This window comes from Giraffa tippelskirchi, chromosome 8 (assembly GCF_054371585.1).
Source record: "Giraffa tippelskirchi isolate mGirTip1 chromosome 8, T2T-mGirTip1v1.2.pri, whole genome shotgun sequence".
Taxonomy (NCBI): domain Eukaryota; kingdom Metazoa; phylum Chordata; class Mammalia; order Artiodactyla; family Giraffidae; genus Giraffa; species Giraffa tippelskirchi.
In genome coordinates, this window is record NC_137282.1 from 38,124,586 (window position 1) to 38,133,572 (window position 8,987).

Below are 8,987 nucleotides of genomic sequence, written 5' to 3' on the forward strand. Positions count from 1 at the left end.
TAAACATCAAAAATTGTGTCACATGGAAATGCCTTCCTGGGAGGGTGTGCTTTACTGTTGAATCATCTGTCGGGGGCTATCATTAGGTACAGAAGCTTTGAAGTAAGACCTAAAGTCAAAATTCTCACAGATGCTGCATGGAAACAAACTTCAAAAAGGATGCTCAGTGCTTATTCATAGGCAGGTAAACATCTGTGAAAGAGAGAAAAGAAAGCTGAGAGACAGGAGAGAGACTCACTTAAAGGCTTAGCTTTGAACAAAACAGGCCTTAGGCCTTTTCTTTCAAATTGATGTATCTATTTATATGGCTTCCTGCCTCTCTACTAGGTAACTATTGAAGTCTCACTTTGTGAACTAATTTACATTGACCTCTACCTTAGCCCTCAATAGTTCTATTTAAAGTGAGGTTTGTTTTCCCTAATGAGGATCAGCTGTGAGCAGGGTGACCAAACGAAAATAAATTCCCTTTGACAGGCTGTGCCTCTGCTTAGGCTGAAATTTGGAGAAAAGGTGAGGCCAGGAATATACAGAAGATCCTGAGTCTGTAGGTTTAACGTTGAAGGTCTTATAAATGCAATGTATCCAGATTCACTACATATTTCTTTATTAAGAAATTAGAAATGGCAACCCACTCCAGTATTCTTGTCTGGAGAATTCCAAGAAACGAGGAGGCTGGCAGTCTGCCAGTCCATGGCGTTGCCAAGAGTCAGGCACGACTAAGTGACTAACAGACACATTTTCCAGACACTAAGGCTACAAAATGAGATTAAACAAAGCCATGAAAAGAATGACCATCTTTGATAACTCTTGGTCCATAAATTAAACTTTCTCTCTTTTAAATGAGTACAAAATGTAGATCAAGATCCACACTAATACAATCATTTGCTCTTTGTCTTGTCATCAACTGGTGGCTTAGAAGTTCTCATGCCATCAAAAAATGAAGAATGAGAAAGCAAAACTACAAATTAGGAAGGGTCAATCTATAAGATTTATAGCTTGATCTCTCAAAGCCTGAAGCTTTCTAAAACTTCAAAATAATTTCATCAAACGATGTTATAACTGGAGATAAACAGCCGAGTTCCCTTAGAGTTTTCAAAGTTTCTTGTCTTCTATTATTAGTTCATTATATGATTTCTTTTTTAAAAAAAACAGTGATCTATCAAATTGTGCCACTAAATCTCTTTTCCACTTTGATCTTCATTTATGCTTTAAGGCAAAACAGCCTATGTGATGCTCAGCCTAATAAAATGTAGATGCTTTGCGCTTCATGTATAAGCCAAGCTTCCCTCACCTCCAAGCATTCTGGAACTGATCGATGGTAAGCCTGCCTCAAAAAGTCTTTCCTTATCCTCAGTAAGAATATATCAATAAATTGGAAGAGATGATGATGCTACTGAAGCCTGCGAGCACAGCTTCTCATTTCATCAGTTCTGCTGATGTTACCTCTGGCTCAGAGGTTCCATTTTCTTTGCCTGTATGAGATGCGTCAGGATTGCTTTGGCAGCAAGCCCCATAGGCACATGGCTAAAAGATTCTTGCTTTTAAAGGCTGCTTTTACTGGCTCACCAATTCATGGTAGTAGCAGTTCTAGCAATGACTGTGTAGCTGGTAAAATAATCCAAAGTGCTGCCCTTACTGTGAGATAATAAAAAGAAAACAAACTTAGAGTAAGCACATCATACTCAAAAGATAAAAACAATATTAATATATTCTTATAGTTAACACTAATACTAATATTATTATTACTATATTCTTTATTCTTAAAAGTGCATGAGTTTTGGCTCAGAAAAATGTGGGTAGGAGTCCTGGCTTTAGCGCTTAGGAGCATTATGGCTGGAGAAATTAGAACTGTCATATAATGTCCCTGAAATTCTTGAACTCCACTACAAATCACTCAGGATAATCATTTGCTGATTAAGATTTCATGATGTTCAAATGACATAATATGTATTCATGTGTGGGATCATGATCAACACAGAAGTAATTACTCGGCATGGATTGTTTTTTGTCTTTAAAAATAGAACTTTTTCTCTGTCAGGTTCAAAATACTTCCCTTAAAAGCACAGGGTTCCCTGACTTCTTTCTCTATTCTTCTAGACTTTGGTATTTTATTGATCATAATGAATTGAATCATGACACCCAAAAGATAGATCCATGCCCTAATAATCAGGATGTCTGAATTATTACCTAGTATGGAAAAAAAAGAAGGTAATGGAGACGGCAATGACAAACCACTTCAGTATTCTTGCCTTGACAACCCCATGAACAGTATGAAAAGGCAAAAAGGCATGACACTGAAAGATGAACTCCCCAGGTCGGTAGGTGCCCAACATGCTACTGGAGAAGAGTGGAGAAATAAGCCCAGAAAGAATGAAGAAACAGAGCAAAAGCAAAAAAAAACAACAACAAAAAAAAAGCCCAGTTGTGATGTGACTGGTGAAGGAGGTAAAGTCCCATGCTATAAAGAACAGTACTGCATAGGAACCTGGAATGTTAGGTCCATGAATCATGGTAAATTGGAAGTGGTCAAACAGGAGATGGTAAAAGTGAACTTTGACATTTTAGGTATCAGGGAACTAAAATGGACTGGAATGAGCATATTTAATTCAGATGACCACTACATCTACTACTGTGGGCAAGAATTCCTTAGAAGAAATGGAGTAGCCCTCGTGGTCAACAAGAGAGTCTGAAATGCAGTACTTGGGTGCAATCTCAAAAATGACAGAATGATCTCTGTTCATTTCCAAGGCAAACCATTCAACATCACAGTAATCTAAGTCTATGCACAAACCAGTATTGCTGAAGAAGCTGAAATTGAACAGTTCCATGAAGACCTAAAAGCCTTCTGGCACTAACAGCCAAAAAAGGTGCCCTTTTCATTATAAGGGACTTGAATGCAAAAGTAGGAAGTCAAGAGATACTTGGAGTAACAGGCAAGTTGGGCCTTGGAGTACAAAACGAAACAGGGGAAACAAAACAATTTTGTTAAGAGAACACACTGGTCATAGCAAACACCCTCTTCCAACAACACAAGAGACGGCTCTACACATGGACATCACCAGATGGTCAATACCAAAATCAGACTGATTATATTCTTTGCAGCTAAAGATGGAGAAGCTCTATACAGTCAGCAAAAACAAGACCCAGAGCTGACTGTGGCTCTGATCATGAACTCCTTATTGAAAAATTCAGACTTCAGTTGAAGAAAGTAGGGAAAACCACTAGACCATTCAGGTATGACCTACATCAAATCCCTAATGATTATACAGTGGAAGTGACAAATAGATTCAAGGGATTAGATCTGATAGACAGATTGCCTGAAGGACTATGGAAGGAGGTTCATGACATTGTACAAAAGGCGGTGATCAGGACCATCGCCCAGAAAAAGAAATGCAAAAAGGCAAAATGGTTGTGTGAGGAGGCTAAGCAAAGAAGAGAAGCTAAAGGCAAAGGAGAAAAGGAAAGATATACCCATTTGAATGCAGAGTTCAAGAGAAAAGCAAGGAGAGACAAGAAAGTATTCTTAAGTGATCAATGCAAATAAACAGAGGAAAATGATAGAATGGGAAAAACTAGAGATCTCTTCAAGAAAATTAGAGATACCATGGGAGCATTTCATGCAAAGATCAGTACAGTCAAGGACAGAAATGGTATGGACGTAATAGAAGCAGAAGATATTAAGAAGAGGTGGCAAGACTACACATAAGAACTATACAAAAAAGATCTTCATGACCCAGATAACCTTGAGAGTGTGATCGTTCACCTAGAACCAGACATCCTGGAATGCGAAGTCAAGTGGGCCTTAGGAAGCATCAATACAAACAAAACTGGTGGAAGTAATGGAATTCCAGGTGAGCTCTTTCAAATCCTAAAAGATGATGCTGTGAAAGTGCTGCACTCAATATGCCAGCAAACTTGGAAAACTCAGCAGTGGCCACAGGATTGGAAAAGCTCAGTTTTCATTCCAATCCCAAAGAAAGGCAATGCCAACATTATTCAAACTACTGCACAATTGCACTTATTTCACATGCTAGCAAAGTCATGCTCAGAATTCTCCAAGCCAGGCCTCAACAGTACGTGAAGCCATGAACTTCCAGATGTTCAAGCTGGTTTTAGAAAAGGCAGAGGAACTAGAGATCAAATTGCCAACATCCATTGGATCATCGAAAAAGTGAGAGTTCCAGAAAAACATCTACTTCTGCTTTATTGACTATGCCAAAGCCTTTGACTGTGTGGATCACAACAAACTGTGGAAAATTCTTTGAGATGGGAATACCAGACCACCTTACCTGCTTCCTGAGAAATCTGTATACAGGTCAAAAAGCAACAGTTAGAACCAGACATGGAACAACAGACTAGTTCCAAATTGCGAAAGAAGTACGTCAAGGCTGTATATTGTCACCCTGCTTATTTAACTTATATGCAGAGCACATCATGCAAAATGCCAGGCTGGATAAAGCACAAGTTGGAATCAAGATTGCTGGGAGAAATATCGATAACCTCAGATATGCAGATGACACCACCCTTATGGCAGAAAGTGAAGAAGAACTAAAGAGCCTCTTGATGAAAGTGAAAGAGGAGAGTGAAAATGTTGGCTTAAAGCTCAACTTTCAGAAAACTAAGATCATGGCATCCAGTCCCATCAATTCGTGGCAAATGGAAACAATGGAAACTGTGAGAGACTATTTTTGGGGGCTCCAAAATCACTGCAGGTGGTGACTGCAGCCATGAAATTAAAAGACACTTGCTCCTTAGAAGAAAAGCTATGACTAACCTAGACAGCCTATTGAAATGCAGAGACATCACTTTGCCGACAAAGGTCTGTCTAGTCAAAACTATGATTTTTCCAGTAGTCATGTATGGATATGAGAGCTGGATTATAAAGAAAGTTGAGCACAAAAGAAATGATGCTTTTTGAACTGTGTTGTTGGAGAAGACTCTCGAGAGTCCTTTGGACAGCAAGGAGATCCAACCAGTCCATCCTAAAGGAAATCAGTCCTGAATATTCAGTCATACAATACTTTGGCCACCTAATGTGAAGAACCGACTCATTGGAAAAGAACCCTGATGCTGGGAAAGATTGAAGACAGGAGGAGATGGGGATGACAGAGGATGAGATGGTTGGATGGCATCATGGACTTGATGAACATAAGTTTGAGCAGGCTCCAGGAGTTGGTGATGGACAGGGAAGCCTAGTGTTCTGCAGTCCACGGGGTCATAAAGAGTCAGACACGACTAAACAACTGAACTGAGCTGATTGAAGAATGTATGATTATGTTGAGAATCTTGAAAGAACTTACTTTGGATTAACCAGAAGAGCCCTAAATACAATCACATTTATCTTCATGAGAGAGACAATTTTGAGACAATCAGAAAAGGAGAAAAACACAAGAGGAGGAGACTGTCTGACCCAGAGAAACTTCAGCAGTGTAGCCACAAGCCACAGAACACTTGGAGTCATCAGAATTTGAAGTAGCAAAAATAGATGTTCCACTATAGTTTTGAGAGGAATTGTAGCCCTGCCAACATTTTGATTTAGGCATTAGGCCTCTAACTGTGAGACAATAAGTTTCTGTAGATGTAAGTGACCGATTTCTGATGTATTTATGGGAAGTATAGGAAATTAATGCATTGCCATTTTATCACTTTGCACATTCCAAGTGTGTTTTGGCATACTTACCTATATACTGTTAAGACCTTGAAAGTGGAAATCACGTCTTACTCTTCGTGGAGAATTCAGTACCTCGCTCAAGTCTTTACACATAGCAAGGGCTAGAAGAAAATTCCCAAGTGTATTAATAAATGCCATCCTCAGTGAGAGAATTATTTTCGACATGGTTCCTAAAAACAATAATTAAGAATGCTGATTTGGTGAAAAGTCAGCAAAATTGAACTATTATCTAAATATATCTTTTGAGGAAAGGACAAAATGAATTGCATTTTAACACTGGCTAAAATATCACACTGGTTTGTCTTGCCAGCTTCTGTTTTTTGCAACAAAGTTGTTTGGTTATAATATTAAACACAACTGTATGGTTTCTTTTATATTTCTCTTAATCTAATTTCATGGGGCTTTTTTCCCTTCAATCTTCTATATCATTAAGCTTTCCTCCTTTTATAATCTCATCTCCTCTTAAAATATAGAGCTGCTTCTCTTCTAAATAATACACAGTGAATATGTGCATGGATGGAAATTAATTGGAAGAGGTATTACTTCAGAAAGAAAAAGGAAAATGGGATAACAGCATAGAAATGTACTTTCTGAACTGCTTTTGTGCAGTCTTTCTCTTCCATTATGGCACATCTATAATTTTTTCCCCCTCTGTGCACATCTAGATACTGTGTCATTTCAAATCTATTTTTCTGGCACATTATGTTCCTATATAGGGCCATTTTTTGTTCTTAAACAGATTACTTATTTCTTATATCTCTTTGGGTCTCACTTTGTTTCTTCCTCTGACGGGGAACAAAACACTTCAAGAAATCTAGCATTATGCTTTTTGAGTGGTTTTCCTTGGGCATTGTTTGAAGTTCTCAGTTTAACATGGAAAAAACATTGCTAGATATTGTAAATATTAGTAGACATCCATGCTAATATATTACATTTCATGATAATTTACATTGTATAATATTTGATTTGACCATTGTTTTTAGCCTCAGAATAGGCTGCCTGAAAGGAAATAAAGAAGACAACTTTTATATTAGAATAAAATTTTATTTTTTTATCCATGATATGGAATTGAAAACTAAAATTCAAAAGATCAATAACATACACAAAATAAAGTGTAATGTTTACTTTTGACAATTTAAGAAGCCAGTATGTCAGAATAAGCGTGCATACAAGTTAATTATAGGCTCAAATAGCCAGAGCCACCCTTACTAAAACATTTTCCCTGACAGGCTATGGAGTCCCTGTTACTGAGTTCTGCTCAAGAGCTAAAGAAACAGTCATCAATTTGGTGACTTAAACATTAAATTCGCTAAAGACACGAGAATGTACACCTAGTGGAATGCCAATTGTGCACACAATTGTAAGGTGTATTGCAGACCATAACCAAATATTGCAAAACAATGTAAAATAAGGTTTGCATGAACTATTTAACATAGTTTTGACTGAGAATGTCCAACAATGTAAATATATTATTTTTTCCTTGTGGATGTATACACATAATAAAATTTAATGAGAAATCTCATTGGGTATTTTTACACTTAATTAGTTTAAAAATTAGTCTGGAGAAGAAGTTTATGATCACTTATCATAATTCACCTTTTGTAGTCCAAGGCCCCACGATGCCTGCTCTTCTTTACTAGGATTTCCAATCCATCACATTTCTACTCCTTCATCAATAGGGCTTTTTGTCTCATTTCTGTTTCTCTGTTTTAAATCCCTTGGCTTCTGATTCCAAACTCTCTTTTCTTAGTGCTTGAGAAATTGTTTTGCTTGTTTTTCTCTCAAAGTCTAAGCTCAGTTACACTTCTGGCCATATTCTTTAAACTGCCTTCTCCAGCCTATGCCAGCTATAGGACTACAGAGAGAAAAGTCAGAGATCCAGGTGGGTGGCTAGACTAAGGATATGACTACCTCCAATTGTTTGGCAAACCCACAGTCTCTATGCTCACCCATCCTCACAACCACTGGAGAGGGATCTAAGTTTTTTGTTTCTTCCAGGCCTTCATTTCAGAGCCTCATTTCCCATTTACTTCAAAGTAACAAGATTATTCCATCTACCAATACACAGAAAAACAGAAAACATTAGGAGACAAATTCTTTAAATTCATAGCATCAAATTTCCATATATTCCTACATAGAAACTCATATTTTTTCTTCCTCCCTCATAATTATACATTGAAAGCCATCTTCTCTAGTAGTGTCTTGAATGTGATAGTATTTTCAGGAGACTCAGAATATCCATTACTCATTATCTTACAGGAACTGTCCAAACTTGCTTGTCTATAACACAACTTCAATAGCTTTTAAAAATGCTCTTCATGTGTCTCTCATAAAGAACATATTTTTTTAAAAAAACAAAACAAAAAACCCTCAAAATATATGTGGTGACCCCTGTATTATCTGTGCAACTCTTCTATAAGTCTAAAATGTCTCAAAAAGTTAGAGAATTTTATCTCCTCTTACCTGTATTGTCTTAATTCTCTGCATGTTCTCCTAGATAAACTTTGTGAAGAAGTTTCTTTTCCTCAACCCCTCTCATTTCCAAACTATTTTGAATTTTATGGTTAATGTCTGAAAGGACCACACCAGAGATTTCCATCCAATAAATCTGATCAGCAATTTTAGACACAACTTTTGATTTAGCAGCAGTGTTTCACACAGCCCAGCACACATTCCTTTTGAAATATGTCTATTGTCACTTTTTTTGTCACAGTATGCATGGATTTTAGTTTCCTGAATTCTTTTTCTTGTGGGCTCCTTCACGTATAAACTCTCACCATCATGTAATAGTCCAAATAGGTCCTCTTTTCTATTCTGGCTTTATTACTATGTATATGAAATTACTTCCCAATCAGTTATCTCTAGCCCAGAAAACTCTTTTGTGTTGTTTGTATTTATAATTAACTTCATATGTAACAGTTTCCATTAAATGTCTGAAAATACACCCCCCAAAATAATCAACCCTCACTCTGCCTACCTTTTCTTCACCTAGACTCTTCAATCTCAGTTAATGGGCAGCCATTTACTTAAGTGTTTAAGTATACTTCTCAGAATCTCGCATAAATGACTTGCACATTTTGTTAACAATTTATCACTAAATCCTCTTTCTAAAAATTCCTTAGTATGCCCTAGTTCCATTTAATACTTTTTATACACTCTTAGACAGCTTCATTGACCAAATACATACTTTCTCCACGTTCATTTCTACTCCTGGAACCATCTTCACACACCATAACTAGAGTGATCTTTAGAAATACACATCTTATCATGTAATTCCATGCTTATAATATTCTGTTTTACCATTTGTATTGACATA

At 37.1% G+C, this 8,987-nt stretch overlaps 1 long non-coding RNA gene across 1 annotated transcript; it reads right to left on the minus strand.

Moving 5' to 3' along the window:
- Positions 1-587: 587 nt before the first annotated feature.
- LOC145518798 (uncharacterized) lies at positions 588-8,165 on the minus strand. Its single transcript, XR_014063300.1, has 2 exons — positions 5,681-8,165; positions 588-1,635 (listed from the first exon to the last, which is right to left on the minus strand). It is a non-coding gene; the product is annotated as an uncharacterized LOC145518798 (long non-coding RNA).
- Positions 8,166-8,987: the final 822 nt, after the last annotated feature.